The sequence below is a fragment of the Equus quagga genome, chromosome 2, assembly GCF_021613505.1.
Source record: "Equus quagga isolate Etosha38 chromosome 2, UCLA_HA_Equagga_1.0, whole genome shotgun sequence".
NCBI classification, from domain to species: Eukaryota; Metazoa; Chordata; class Mammalia; order Perissodactyla; family Equidae; genus Equus; species Equus quagga.
In genome coordinates this window covers 104,315,743-104,331,536 of record NC_060268.1, presented here as the reverse complement: position 1 = coordinate 104,331,536, position 15,794 = coordinate 104,315,743, and the positions used below count along the sequence as shown (strand labels likewise).

Below are 15,794 nucleotides of genomic sequence, written 5' to 3'. Positions count from 1 at the left end.
ATGGCAAAGCCTTTTAACCTAAGCGACAGGCAGTGTCTTTTCTGTTGGGCATTGCTCTTGCTTCTCTGGTGGGTGTTGAATTGCTGTTGATGGATTTGGCATGATTGGTGTCCACACTCTGGTGAGTGTGAGCTCTTCGGGGACCTCTCTGCAGGACCTTTCCTGAGGTGGGACACCAGCCCTGGCACAACCTCCTTCACCTCTCTCCCCCAGCTCCCGCAACTTTGGTTTTCTCCACGGATCCCAACAGCCTCTTGCTGCTGGCATCCCATCTTGGGGTGGGCCAAGCTCTTGGGTGGAGCATCAGCAAGACAGCTCAAGCCTAGCCATCTTTTGGGGCATTGCTTGACCCACAGAAACTTACGCACTCTTGCTACTCAGACGACAGGGGTGCAGTCTGCTTGGCTGTCACCCTCTTCTTGGCCATCATATCTTCTTTCCATGCCATTTTCTCTAGGTAGGGTAGGTGTAGGGAAGATGAACAACCCCAAGCAGGATCCAACCGGAGGATGAAGGGCCAATATCTTTTTGTGGTCCCCCCTCACTTACTCGGCTTGTGGGGTGGAGGATGGAACCTTTCCCCAGGATGGGTTGGGGGGGGGAGATTCTTCCTGAGGCCAAGGGCACATGTCTTCCTCCTCTCTAGTCCTGATCTTCTGCTTATATGGACTTTAATGGGGTTAAGGTAGGTTAGAATGAGGGTTAGTGTATTAGTCAGGGTTCTCCAGAGAAACAGAACCAACAGAATGTGTGCGTGCATATATATATCAATATATATACACACTCATGTATTACAAGAGATTGGCTCATATAATTATGGAGGTTGGGAAGTCCAAAGTCTGCAAGGGAGAGCCTCCAGGCTAGACACCCAGGGAAGAGCTGAGGCTGCAGTTCAAGTCTGAAGGTTGTTTGTTGGAAGATGTCCCTCCTGTGGGTGGGAAGTCAGTCTTCTGTTCTATTCTGGCCTTCCACTGATTGGAGGAGGCCCACCCACATTATGGAGGGTAATCTGCTTTACTCACAGTCTGCTGATTTAAACATCCATCTTGTTGAGAAACATCCTCACAGGAGCATCCAGAATAGTGTTTGACCAAATATCTGGGCACTGTCCCGCAGCCAAGTTGACACACAAAATTAATCATCACAGTTTGGGTAATGGAGTGATTTTTGTCACTTAATAACCTCTGAAGGAGCAGTCTGCTCCCAATTGCTGGCCGCTCCCTTGCAAGTCCTTGGTGATTCTTCAGAATGTTGGACCCTTAACACCTCTAATCCTTAGCTTTTGTCCACAGACACAAATTTGGGGGCAACGGAACAAGTTACAGTAAAAATGAAACACCCTCCCTGTATAATTTCCAGAGGTGTCAATTACAGATGACTTACAGACTTTTAAACTTGTAAATAACACATATTCTCTCTCTCTCTCCCTCCCGATTGCATCTATATGAGCATCAGTCTCTATCTACTTTTCATTTAAACAGCTTTATTGGACATATTTCACATACAATAGCAATTGACCTATTTAAAGTGTATTTTCATGGATATGTGTAGCCGTCACCACAGTCAGTTTTAGAACGTTTTCTTCATCCAACAGAACCCCATACTCTTTAGCTCTCACTCCACTATCCCCCATCTCTATTCTCCACTCTAAGCAAGCACTAATCTACCTTCTATCTTGATAAATTCCCCCATTCTGGACTTTATATGAATGGGATCATGTAATATGTGGTCTTTTGTGACTGGCTTCTTTCAGTCAACATAATGGTTCCGAGGTTCCTCCATGTTGTAGCATATGGAAGTATTTCATTCATTTTTATGGCATATGGGTACATCATATTTACTATTCATTCGTCGCTTGATGGATATTTAGGTTGTTTCTACTTCTTGGCTGTTATGAGTAATGCTGCTATGAACATTCACGTACACGATTTTGTGTGGACAGACGTTTTCAGTTCTCTCGGGTGTGTAACAAGGAGGGGAGTTGTTGAGCCATGCGGCAACTCTATGTTTAATCATTTGAGAAACAGCTTTGTCTGCATGGTGATGTGGCTGCACCATTTTACATTCCCACCAGCAGTGCATGAGGGTTCCAATTTCTCCACATCCTCAACAATTGTTATCATCCAACCTTTTGTTTCTGGCCATCCTGGTGGAAATGAAGTGGTCTCTCATTGTGGTTTTGATTTGCATTTCCACGATGACTAATGATGTCAAGCACAGTTTCATGTTTGTTGCTGCTAAAATCTGGGTTAGACTATTTGGCTGCAGCCAAATTCTCCTTAGCTTTGCTAGAAAAGTCCAGAGTACAGGTAACGCCTGGGGTTGAAGGGCAGGCTTAACTGTCAGATCAAACATTTCTCTCATTGTCTTTCCCATAGAGATAATTTTTCTAGAACCTCAACTCACCTGGCTGAGTAGAGCTGGAACCCCCTGAATTTGCAGTGGGCCTGTAGTCCAGCTCTCTGCTCTGGTCCTCTCCTCCACCTGCTTTAGAGTTTTTCTTCTCCTGCACCGCAGCCTGGCCTCCCCAGACGTCCTTCTATTATACCTCAGGACAGCCAGAGCCTGTTGGCTAATGCCAGAGGGCTGATCGAGTTCAGGGATCCGGTTCTGTTGCATTGGGCCACGCAAGTTATTCCGGTAAGGGCTGAGCATGCCTGTGAACAGATTGCACGTGATAATGTGTTTTCCTTTGCTTATATATTCCTTCTTGCCGCCTCCTGAGAAGCATGGGGGTGCTAACTGGAAGGTCTTTTGTGTGCTGTGTGTAAACAGTGATTGTGCTCTGTGTAATGGCTTCCATAGGCTTGAATACGATATTGATTTGGGTGTGTAGTTTACAGGCAGAAACCAGAAAATGGTAAATTGCTCTCCTTAATGAGAAAGGAGTGGCAAGTTGAGTGGTGCCGGGGACCATCTAGGAGCAGGAGGGAGTCATAGAGGAGATTTAGAGCAGAAGTTGGTACCTTTTCTCCTAAGGGCCAGACAGTAAATATTTTAGGTTTTGTGGCTCCTCTGGTCTGTCCTGGCTACTCAGTTCTGCCATTGTAGCACAACAGTCCTAGATGAGATGCACTGGTTGTATTCCAATAAAGCAGATGGCTGTAGGTCACTGACCGCTGGGAGGATGGAAGGGATAGGATGGAGAGAGACAGAGACAGAGGCGCAGGAGCTGCACCTGGGGCAGCCAACATACGGACTTCTAGCAAAGTGGTGCCCAGCCCAGCTCTTGGGGCCCAGGAAACTCTGACCGTACGTTCATCTGACTGTGACCGGATCAGCACTGTGATCCAGATGGCAGAAGTTGCCCTCCGTGTCTGGAAGGCCCTGTTGTTGGCAGACAAGCTTGACTTGTGAAGCCTGCCTCATCTGCCCATCTCAGAACTCCAGTGGAGACACCCGTTCAGATGAAAGCTTTGCTTCCCCATCAACGCTAACTTTGTCGCACGTTGGTACACGGTTGCCTAGTAAGATTGGAGAGATGAGAAATGGAAGAAGAGGCAAGACTGAGGCAGGTGGGCCCTGGAGCAGGAGATCTTGGTTATCAGGGGAGGGAGGGCCACCCTGGTTGGTAGTGTGGCCCAAGCATACATCATCTACTTGACGAACATGGGCTGCTTACGGGACCTTATGGGTGTCAGACCCTGGTGCTCTTTCCTATCATACTTTCAGGTTGATTTATTTAGAAATCTGTTGCTAGAGAAATAGATCTATATTTTTTTTCCTGTAGAAATAGAAGATGTGTCACCTTTTTTCTATGGATAGCTTTATTTGGCTACCATGATGTCCTACTTTTACTAGTCATGGGACTGTTGACGTGGTTGTTAAGAAAACAGTACAAAGAGCACATCAGCCATTTTTAAAGCTAGTTATTTTGATCATGAAGACATAGCCAGGACCTTTGGTCTGTTTTGTCGTTTTTGGCAAATTATCTCAAGAGAAAGTGCTTTCATAATATTTTATGTTCTAGATAAATATAACTATTTTGTTTTCTAAACAAATGATTGCCTCACCAGGATATGGAGCTCTTCTCGGAGAGAATGTGAGAGGTGGCGGGCGTAATGGCTGTCGAGTTACTAAGACATAGTTACACATTCTCCCTCCATTTAAAGTGAGTTTTTCAGGAAAAACATTTGAAGCATACATGATATGAAAGCTAATATCTTTATTACTCAAAGAGTTCATGCAGTTTTTGAAGAACGTTAAGATCCCAACAGAGGCATCGAGACAGAATAACTCATAAAAGAGGAAGCAAGAAGATGTGAGTAACACAACGCCAGCACCAGTGAAAAAATTAATGCTAACTCTCAATCTCATATGGTGTAAATTGGTGCTACTTTTTGGAAAGGAATTTGGGAAAATGCTTCAAGATTCATAAACGTGATCATGTCTGTGATCCAGAAATCCCATTTCTGGAAATCTTTCCTAAGAAAAGATTCCAAATAGGGAAAAAGCACTATTTAGTTGAGTGCACTGTATTAGCAAGCTACAAGCTCAGCAATAGAGGAATGACCTAGTAAATTATCTGGCTAATGAATTAACACACAGCCATCAAAGAGCCGATGACGAAGACTTCAGTAACATGAAAACCAAAATGGGCAGGATTTAAATTGTGTGTACAACAAACTATATGCATCGCTCCAAGGACTAGAAAGGAATACACAAAAATAGTATTTTCAATAATTTTAAATTTCAAACATCCATGGAGGCAGAGAAGGTAATAAACTCTCATAAAGGCACCACCTAGATTTCACAATTACCAACTTTTTGCAATATTTGCTTCATATATACTTAAAAATCTCTAACAGACAATAAGTTTTTGAAATCAGCATAACCAAACACCATCATCACAACCAGCAAAGTAAATAATTTCTTTCATGGATGTGTCTTTTGAAAAATTTTGATGTAATTTTACACTTAGAGAAAAGTTGCAAGAATAATACAAGGAATTTCTGTATACCCTTGAGCTAGTGTCTTCAGATGTTAACGTTATGCCTCATTTGCTCTCTTCATCCTCCCTGCTATACACACACACATTATTTTTTTCTAAACCATTCTTTTGAGTCTGTCTAGGTTGCTGTGACAAAAAGACCATAGACTGAGTGGCTTAAACAATAATTATTTGTCACAGTTCTGGAAGCTGGGAAGTCCAAGATCAAGGCGCTGACACACTCAGCGTCTGGTGAGAGCCTGCTTCCTGGTTTATAGATGGTCGTGATCTTGCTGTGTCCTCACATGGCAGAAGGGGAGAGGGAGCTTGCTGGGGTCTCTTTTGTAAGGACACTAATCCAATTCATGAGTACTCCACCCTCATAACCTAATCACCTCCCAAAGACCCCACTTCCAAACACCATCACATTGGGGGTTAGGTTCCAACATATGACTTTGGGGCACAAACATTCAGTCTATAGCATCCTTTGAGAATAAGGTGCAGACATGATGCCCCTTTATCCCTAAATACAACAGTGTGTATTTCTAAAAACAAAGACATTCTCCTGCATAACTGTAGTCCAATGGTTACAACCAGAAAATTGACTTACAATCCTCTGCAATGATTGCCAATGATGACTTTTCTAATTTCAAAGTTCCTTCTACATTTATTAGTTGGCTTTCTACTAAGGAAGAGCTTTTTCTTCCTATTGATTCATTGATTGACATCAGCATAAACTCGCAGATTCTTAATTTATTCAATGGGTTATTTTCCATTATGCCATTAGTTTTCTTGATGTTGTAATTGTCCCAGATTTGGCCACTGAGAGCCCTTCATGCTGAATCCTGTGTCCTTTTGACATGTCCCTATAATATTTTGAGCCTTTCTAACTTTCTAACACAACAAGATGTCCCACTTTTATCTTGTACGCTCCACACTCCAGCCCTGGAATTAGCCATTAACCAAGGAAAATCGGCTCCTTTTATTAGAGATGGTGTTTAGACACCAAGATCTGGGTGCTAGGTGTGCTCATTGTTTTTGGGGTATCATTGCTTCTGGGGTCTCCCCGTGGGCCATGCTAGGAAATATATGTATGTACACACTCCCACATCTGCACATACACCCACATGCACGCATGTCTTTATATCTACCTAGCTGTTATACACATGCACACATGCAAGTATGCATAAATTTACATAAGTTTATACCCATGCCTCTAATTCCAATCCAACACCACAGATTTCATTTATCTTCACTTTCCATATTTGCAATTCCTCTCTCTGATGATAATAATAATAGATTTAGCTCCTGTTAGCTACAATATATCTGTTTATTTGTTCAATCAAGTAATTTGAAGTTTGGACATTTTCTGTCTTTCAATTAAGTGGAGAAGTACCGGTTTTATGTAGTTTTATTTTCCCTCCCTCCCTCCCTCTCTCCTTTTCTTCCTTCCTTCCTTTTGGAGGTTACGCTGGGAGATTTCAATGTAGTCATTATTATCATCTTGGCCATTGACAATAATTTCTTAACATTTTCTAATATGCTGTCTGTGTTCAATTTTCCCTGATTTTCTGTAAAGCATCTTTTTACTGTTGACTTGTTCTAATCAGGACCCAAACAAATTTCATAATTTTTGTTTGGCGATAAGTCTCTTAAGGCTATTTCAATCATCCATAATTTATTATGGAAAGCACCCCTTGTTCATGCCATTTATTTGTGGAAGAACTGATCAGCTGTCCTGTGAATCTTCCACATTCTGGATTTGGCAGATTTTATCCTAAAGGTGTCATTTAACCTGTTTCTCAAACCCCCAGATTCCCTTGGATGAGCAGTTAGACCTAGATACTTGCTCATGTTCAGGTTCAGTTTTGTTTTGTTTTGGAAGGAACCGTTGCTAGATGGTGCTGTGTTTTTCCTATTGCGTCACACCATAAGGAGCATGGTGTCTGGTGGAACCACTGTGAGTGATGACTGATCAGTCCTCGCTGACAAGTGATGTCAGCTTCTACACTTATGAAGTTCTCCAACAATCTTTCACCCAATGGACTCGCTGCCATTGATGAGTTATTGCCTAGATTCATGGTCTTGAAATGACAAAACGGTGACTTCTAAGTCTAATATGAATGGCACTTAATCTCCTCCCACACTTTATGTAATGTTATGCTATACTTGTAATTAAAAATATAAATATCTAAGAATGAAAGTTTATATCAATATCAGTAGTAAGCCGAGGCCAAATGGCATTATCCACTTGAAAGATTTTTAATCTAGTTTCTCAGATCGTCTCTCCACTATTCCTCTTGAGCACGCACTGGAGTCTCCAAGGGCTGAGGGGTTTATTTTGGGAACGTATGTGGCCAGTTAAATCCCTTCACAGAAAAGAAGGAATTAAAATGCATGTACCCTATCACTCAACAGTTCCCCTTTGGTATCAGCCCCAGTGAAATAATGATCTTCTCACCGTAACGGCTTCCAAAGCCTTGAAGACAGGAGTGATTTGGTGGGTCAGGTTAGAAGCAGGGACCAGGAGAGATGCACAAGGGTGTTCACTGATCGATGTTTGCAATGAAAGAGAACTGCAACAACCTGAAGGTCGTGTGACGGGGGAAGGACAAGTTAAACGTAACCACGCAAACATAAGAACACCATACAGCAGCCGAAAGGTGCAGATTTGAGCTCCCGGAATCAACGTGGGCAAATCTCAAAAAGCTAAAGTTGAGTGAAAAAACCCAAGGTACAGAAAAATCCATTTGCATGCCAAGTATGAAAATAGAAACGTGCCAAACAATATTATTTATTTTTTATGGATATATATGTAACAGTCTATGTAAAACTATAACACTGAGTTGAAGGCAACGGGAAACTCACGATAGAGGCAGCCACTGGGTTGAGGTGAGGGTAAAGAGTTTTCATTTTAGCCGATGTGTTCTAACACTGGCTAAAAAAAAGAGTTAATATAGTACTTGTGCAACTATCTAAAAAGTATTTAAGCACAGAAAAAGATGGAGAGGAAAAGACCTGTGCCGCAGTCTCTGGAGGGATGGTGGAGCGTGAAGGCTCTGTCTGGACAGGCAGCTCTCCCCCGGTGGGCACCAACCCTGGGAAGGCGGCGTCTCCGCGCGGGGTTGGGGGGGTGGGGCTCACAGGCACCTGCAGTCTGAGGCCATCTCAAGGCCACAGCCGGCTCCTCATACAAACCTGTCTGCCATTCTCCCTGGGGCAAAACCCCAGACGCTCTGGCCTCTTTCTTTCCTTCTCCCTCCCTCCCTGCAGGCAGTCACTCCCGGGTATAAAGATTCTCCATAGTCACTTATGGGGGGGGGGGGGTTCAGCCTAACATCTTGGTCCTCTCTTGAATCAGAGCCTAGGCCCTCTTTCCCTCCTCATCCCTGTCCTTCCTTTTCTCTCACAGCCCCTGCTCCTCCCTCCGCCCCCCAACTCCATTCTCCTGAAAAAAACTTCTTGCCAGAGCCAAATAGTCCACACAGTGTTTCTCAAACCTAGGGCACACTGCCGGTCTCTGGGTCTTTGTTTGTGGCAATCCCTGGCCTGGAATGCCCTCCCCACCCTCTCAGCTCTCATCAGCTCCTCTGTGAGCCCCCTCTGGCTCTCAGTAATCTATCTCCCCTCTGAGTTCCTGCGCCATGTATTACCCACGCCCCATGCATTTCTTCCATGCCCACTATAAAATAATAATAAAGTGATAGCTGCTGCTTACTGAGTCCCTTGATGTCAGGTGCACACGGAGTTATTAACCAAAGCCATTAGTTTGATGGAGGGCCAGAGAGATGAGAAGCCAGGAAAGGGTTGGCAGGGTCCCAGCCATTGGTTCATGGCTGGAGACGGGCTTCCTTGCCTGGAGAATTCTTTGGGCCCAAGAGAGCCAAACAGAAGAGGGTCTATTTGAGACCATTCGGGGAGCCTAGGTGGGGAGCAGGAGAAGAGGTCATTTGCAGATGTTGGGGAGGAGATGTGCCCAGTGGCTGTAAAAATGGTCCTTTGAAAACCAGGATAGCAAAAAGGAGAAGGGAGCAGATGCCAGCCTCATGCCTGACTCTCTCCCTCTGGCCCCGCTCCCCTGCATGTGGGCAGCAGGCTCTGAAAAGCAACGAGCCCTGGAACCTGGATGCTTTGCTCTGGCCCCCTCCTGCATCCAGCTTGGGTTCTGCCTGGCCCTGTAGCTTCCTAGCCTGTTGTTCCAAGCTTGTGTGGGTGAAGCCCCCGTCAACCCAGGTTCCACCGTTCTCCTTCTAAACAGTCTACAGAGACATCCTCTGTTTCCACCATCACAAGGGGATCTTGAGTCCTTTTCTCAAAATCTTCGCTATGTTAGTTGTCTCCGGGCCCCAGATACTCAGCAGCTTGGTAGGGCAGGTGGGAGCTCAGGCCCTGGGCTAGAGGCCTGAACAAGCTCTTTTCTTTCGGGCTCTGCCTATCTGTCCAGGTGGCCCTCAAGGCTGGGCTCTGAGTTCTAATCACCAAACATCCTCACAGAATAAAGCAAGAACAGAATTCCCAGATAAAGCCAGAGGACATGCTCCCGGCTAGACCAGAGAGCCAAAGATGGACACCCAAGGAGGCTGCAGGAGCATCTCTAGGAGAGCAGAGGGCCACCTGGAGATCAGGCTCCTGGCCTCAGTGTGGATGTGGCTGTTTACAAGTGCCCAGCCTCCTGCCAGCAGCTGGTGGCATCAGCCACTCACCAGGAGCCTTGGGAGAGGCAGTGCAGTGGAGGGAGCATTCAGAATGCCGTCACCTTCTGGAATGGATGAGGTGGAGTTTGCACACGGGTGGTTTTATTTTTACTCCACGTTTCTGGAGAAAGCTTAATGGCTTCGAGTGCTCCTCTCTGTTCATGAAATTTAAAAGGGGGAAAAGGAACACGCGTAATTATAATCCCACAGCAGGGCAATTGGCGTGCCTCCGACTATTAGGTCCCATTAAAGATGTAATATTGTGATGTCTCAGGAGAAATTCCTACTTATTTATGCTCAGTATTAGGGCAAATATTAGTTAGCATCAGACCAGGAGGCAGTAACGTCTGATCTGATGTCACCAGCAGAGCTTGCCTTATAAACAAAATAAGTGGCAATTACTTTTGAGCTGAACTAATAATTTTTTCAAGTGATTCCATTTCGTGTTGATCAGCAATGTCCAGCGAAGGTGCCTGCTTTTTAACCACACTTTCTTTAAATGTACAAAGGAAGGCCGGGGGGCTGGCTTCTCCTCCTCCTTCTTGCTAGGTTTTCCTGTGGGACAGTAATTAGGAAATACAAGCCAATATAGGAAATGAGTATGGTTGCTTTTATGGGGATTTTAAACCAAATGGCTTTGCTCCTATGCCTGAGGAGCTGCTCCCTCAGGAGCCCAGCAGACCACTCCGTCCTACCTGGTGCTTCAGGCCTTTTGGAAAATGGCTCCTTGGCCTCCTGGAGAGGTCCTTCCTGAGAGAGAAGGGGGAAGGTCCACAGGGCGACTAGGGACGGGTCCCAGAGCTCAGCCCCCCTGCAGAGGACCTGGCTGGCTCTCCAGGTGGCAGTTTGCAGGCAAATGCCTTCCCTTCCTTTCCGCAGTGCGGTCTTCCCTGGCAGCTAGTGTCTTCACACACTCCTGCTTTACCTCAGACTTTAACAGCTGGGCTTCTAGAACATTCTCCCAAGGCAGAAGCTCCTTAGCCCAGGCTTGTTTGCCAAGAACTTTCTCAGATTGCTAAAGCTGCCCACACCCAGGACTCTCCCTGTGCCTTGCTGATATGCTCTTGTAGTCTGAGCACCCCAAGATGCCCACGTGAGAGCGTGTGGGGCTCCAGGAGGACTGCACCCTGTCCCTCGACCAGAGTTCTAGTCGTTCTGGACAGACAGCGCCATGTCCTTCTGGGAGGGGCAGCTGCTCTGACTCTGTGGTCCCACCCATGGGCTTTTTCTCTCCAACGGAGAGATGGCCCCAACCTCTGTGCTGGCAGGCACTTGGGGGCCACGTGAAGAGCTGAGCATCCGAGTGCAAGCCGGGCTTTGCAGCATCTCCCGTGGGACCCTGGTTCCACGTCCTCGCCTCTGCCCAGCACAGCCAGGGCTGGCCCAGGCCGTGAGAATGTCTATGAGAACTTCAGGTTCATTTCCCCTCCCAGGTCCCATCCTCTCTCTGTGTTCTCTTCCATCGCACAAACACTGGGCATTCTCCATGGATCAGGCCTGGCAAGGCCCGGCGGCAGGTTCAGAGAAGAACGAGGCCCAAGTTCTGCCCACACAGAACCTGCAATTCTAGTTGAAAAAGCTGGTACAAGGTAATTCCCTGAGACCGCCAGGCTGAGTAAGGTGAGCACCGCATTGTAGGTAGAAGGCGGTCTGAGGAAGGCACCCAACGTGGGAGAAATCACATCGTCTCGGGAAGATCAGGAAAAGCTCCAGGAAGGAGGCAGCTTCTGAGGCCTCGAAGGGTGGATCCAATCTCACCATGAGGAGCTTGCTTCCAGGGCTGACATTCCAACCAGAGGGAGCTGTGGGCGGCAAGGGGAGAAGGTGGGAAGCAAGGGGTGCTTGGACAATGCTGGGTTTCAGCTAAATTAGTTAAGTTTCTTTCATTCAAGTAATAGAAGCTCGGTGGAGGCTGGTGACACAGATTAGCATGCCAGCTATCATGAGCCAAGTGTCGGGGTACAGCAATACAGATGTTGGGGTGAGGCGGACGCCAGACCCTCCGGGGCACTGCTGCGAGTGCCTCTGAGCTGTCAGGGGAACAGCCATGAGCACATTAGCATGTCCAGTCTCTCCCCTGCCAAAACCCACTATGGCTCCCTACTGCAAACAGGAAAAGCCCAAATGCCTTTGCTTAGCATGCCCTGAAAGTCCCTCCCTGAGCTACCTTCTTGCCTTCCACCTGCTGTTTCCCTTTAGAGATTATTTCCTCTGACTATAGCAGACGTTCTTGTGGATGACCAAGCTCACTGCAATCCCCTTGCTCTAGGAACACAGGGCTGACACCCTGGGGCCGCCCTGCCTCCCTCACCTGACCAAGTGCACCTGATCACGTTCTTCCTAGGAAGTCAGAGAAGGGCAGAGCTGGCGCTGGTCCACAGCTGGGCTCTGGAGGGGGGGCCAGTGAGGTCCTGCCGGGGTCGCGGATGTGGTTACTGCCAAGTTTCCTGTCTTCTGAGTCATGGCTGTTCATGTCTTTCTCAGATTCCAAGAGATATCAGTATATGTATTTTCCCTGCTCTATGACTTGAAAATAAGTACTTAAATGCTAATCGCTTCACTCGAGACACTGCAAGGTTTCTTCTAGGAGTAAGAGTCTGGGACGTTCTCATGTAGGAAAAGGATTGGGATTGGCCTGGAGGCCGGGTCTCAGGAGCTGGCCCGCTGCTGCCCTGAGCCAGTCGCTGAGCCCCTGCTTAGCTACAGTAGAGGGGGCTCTGTGTATCTCCCCGACCCACAGAGCATCACGAGCTCTATTGTTAATCTCACCCATCCACAGGAGCAGGTCACACTGGGCCTGCTGGCTGCCATGTCCAACTTTCTTCTGCAGCCCAGGGGTGGCAGGCAGAGAGCCACTAAGAGGGCAATGTCCAGTACTAACAGAGAACCAGCATGGCCTTGCGAGGTTAAGGAATATGCCCAGAAAAAAACCTTGTAAGACGTTCTGTATACGGTCACGCGTGTTTGGAAACATTTTGCATGCCAGGTTGGGTTGGAAGAAATAGAATGTAATGAAACAGCAGAAATCCGTGGATTTCCGAAAACACGCAGTCAGCAGGAAGAACGTGTCTGGGTCAGCAACACAGCAGGAGATGCAGGGCTGATAAAGAGGGAGGGCCTCCACCGAGCCGATGCTCTCCCAACCCGGAGAGAGGTGGGCCTGGACAGGGTGGGTGAGAAGCTGTGTAGGAGAGGGAGATGGACTCTCCTGGGGTAGAAGGGGGCTCAGGTGGGCCCTGAGGTGACCCTGAGCCCCCCGGCTGGAGCTGGCCCTGAGTGGGGTACTGGCTGCATCTTGGCCACTGCGTGTGTCAGTCAACAAACACCATGAGCACACACTGCATTCGCTGCATAGAAGGAGCACTGGGCGGGAGCTGGCGGCACTGCTTTCCTTGGGGCTCCTGGGACCACAAGGCCATCTGCTGTCTTGCCTCCCCTCCCAGTGCTGATCCTTTCCCAAGGAGCCACCCAGGGTCCCATCCCGTCCCCCTCTTTACCCTTTGCTTTGACACGTTCGAGAGTCACAGCATCAACTTGACAACTATTTTAAGAGCCAAGTGGTGTTATCAGAAAGCAACCATAACAAAGTGGGCTGCCTGGAATTCTTCCCTGCTGTCTGTCTGGGAGCTGACCTAGGGGGCATTCCAGCGAGCTGCCTCCCTGGGACGTCGTCGCTTGCAGCCCCTAGGCAGGAAGGATGACAAATAAGCAGGCAACAGCTTTTAGGTTTGAAGCTCAAAGCTCTCTGAGTAGAAGAATAGAAGTATTATGTTTTCAAGGTAATATTTCATTGGTCACTTAGTCTTAAGAGGAAGGGCCTTCTTTTAGAAATCACCTAATGGCAATGGGGCTCAGAGAGGGAGACTGGCCCGCCTGGAGCCACTCAGCAGGCAGTGAGGATTCTGATCCGAGTCCTGGGTCCTGTGGCTCCAGTCCACTGCTCACCTAGCAGTTCACGTGTCTGGTGTTATTCTGTCTGTCCAAGAGGGAAGCGACACTGCTTTAGGAGCGGACATTTTGTCAGATGTGGCTGGAAGATCTGGAGAGGCGAGCTGGCCACCAGCCTCATTTTACAAACCAGGAAGCAGTTTCCAGGAGGGGCATACAGCATGTCAGGGAGTCATGGTACTGAGGCTGTGAGCAGAGGACATTCTTCTTGTGACAAATAGCACCCTGGGGGTGGGGCAGGTACCAAGGCTGGGGAGATGATGAAAGCCTGCCTGTCTGCACCGGGCTGTCCTGAGTTGTTCCCTCTCATCTCCTCCACCTCTCCAAGTCTGCACTCCCCTGGGGCCTCTGCTTGACCTTGACCATGCTGGGCTGACCCTCATGCTCCGCCCTCACTGTCCCCTCTGAGGCTCACACTCAGCCCCCCGGGCGTGGGTATCCTGTGAGAGAGCAGACAGATGTGCTGTCGAAAGGGCATGGAGCGCTGGATCCAGAAGAGATTTTGTATCATGATGCGGGCGTCATCAAAGGAAGTCACCTGCACCAAGTGACAGGAGGCTCCGCGCCAGCTCCACGAAGGCAGGCAGAGGTGAGAACAGATGACCGTCTACCTCGGGGGAGGGCTGAGAACGATAACCTAACGCTTCACCCCAGACAAGACGCTTCGGAAGACTCCCAGAGTCTAGAAGCCATGGGATGGGAAACCCTGATCCACCGGGGTTCCAGTCCTGCCTTCCCGCCTGGGTCTCCCTGTAGCCGCTCTCACGAGGGTGGGTGAGCCCGTGCGAGATGCACCCCATCATTGGGCTAGCGGCACCCCCTGTAGTACTGGCCAGAGTCTGTCCCGGGCACCAGTCCCTCTGCCTGCCTGACACCCTCTCTTACTCCCAGGGAGCAAAGCTCGCTGCTTTTCAGGTCCCAGAGCTTTGTGTTAGGGGGCAGGATAGTGGCATGACTCTGAGTGTGTGTGATAGTGTCACACGGACCTGGGTTCAAATCCTGGCCTGACTGCGTACCGCTGCTTGACTCGGGCAGTCAGTAAAAGCCCTAATCCGTGCTTCCCCTGAGTGCGCATGGTGATAATTACAGTCCATACCACATGGCGCTGTCACGGGGACTAAGTGGGATGATGAATGTGCAGCTCGTGGCACTGTGCCCGCTACAGAATACAGAGCTCCGTGGCTGCAGCGACTTCTGCTATCGGCTGCAGACACTCGTGGGCAGTCGTGCAGAGGAGGGCAAAGAAGCTTTGGAGTCCAGAAGATCTGAGGTCATGTCCCATCTCTGCCAACACGCAGTAGCTGTGTCCCTGGGCAAGCCACCTTCCCCCTCAGCCTCAGTTTCCCAACATATAGGTCAGCTGATGTAGTTGACCTATAAATACCTTGCCTACTTCAGGCATCCTGCTACTTAGGAGAAATTTGGAGGATTGATGTGAATACATAGTTTAAAACACCCCTTTTATCTTTAATTTTGTGAAACAATGCCGATGTTAATATTAGGTAAGGTTTGGCTGATTAAAATCAAATGCTAAATTAACCACATTTGCCACATGTATTTGGAAATATTCATTCAAGCTCATCCATGAAGCTTTTAAAATTCGAATTCATTACGAGTATGTTGAGATTTATGTATTTGTCTATTTTTGGTTCCTAAGTATGGAATAAAATAGGCACTTCAGGTTTGACTGTCATGGAAAAAGAAGGATCATAAAGATGATCTGGCACAGAGTTGTGGGAATCATTTCCCTACATACACAAATCATCACCTTGTGTGCCTTAAACTTAGATAATGTTGTATGTCAATTATATCTCAATAAAGCTGGGGAAAAATTGAGCTTGAACTTTATGCTGAGTGGACACTGTTAAAGGGTTTTATGTGGGAAGTAACATGAGATGTTTTGTGTTTTTGATGTGTTTATGCATCACTGTGGTTGCTGGGTAGAGAGGAGCAGGAGCCAGGAGACCAATTTAGGGTGTTGAAAGAGTCCCAGCAAGAGGTGGGGGTGACTTGGACCAGGTTGGTCACAAGGGAGGAGAGCAGCGATGGCTCTGGGATTTGCTGTGGTGTGTCACGGTGTGTCAAAGGGAGGGAATCAACACATGCACAGCAGACAACAAGCTTGAGCAGGAGAGCTAACTGGGAGAGCAGGAAAGCAAGGATGGTGTGGTACACAGGAGAGAGGCACGTGTGGTGTGGAGGAGGTGTGGCCCACGGTGGTG

General features: G+C 47.9%; 1 protein-coding gene across 4 annotated transcripts in view; it reads left to right on the top strand.

The window, feature by feature from the left end:
• Positions 1-2,356: 2,356 nt before the first annotated feature.
• Positions 2,357-15,794, top strand: part of TMEM273 (transmembrane protein 273) — a 75,737-nt gene continuing 62,299 nt past the window's right edge. For all 4 annotated transcript variants that reach the window (XM_046655344.1, XM_046655343.1, XM_046655342.1 and 1 more), the window contains exon 1: positions 2,357-2,640. The gene's annotated coding sequence lies outside the window, so the exon portion shown is untranslated. The remainder of the gene's footprint in view (positions 2,641-15,794) is intronic.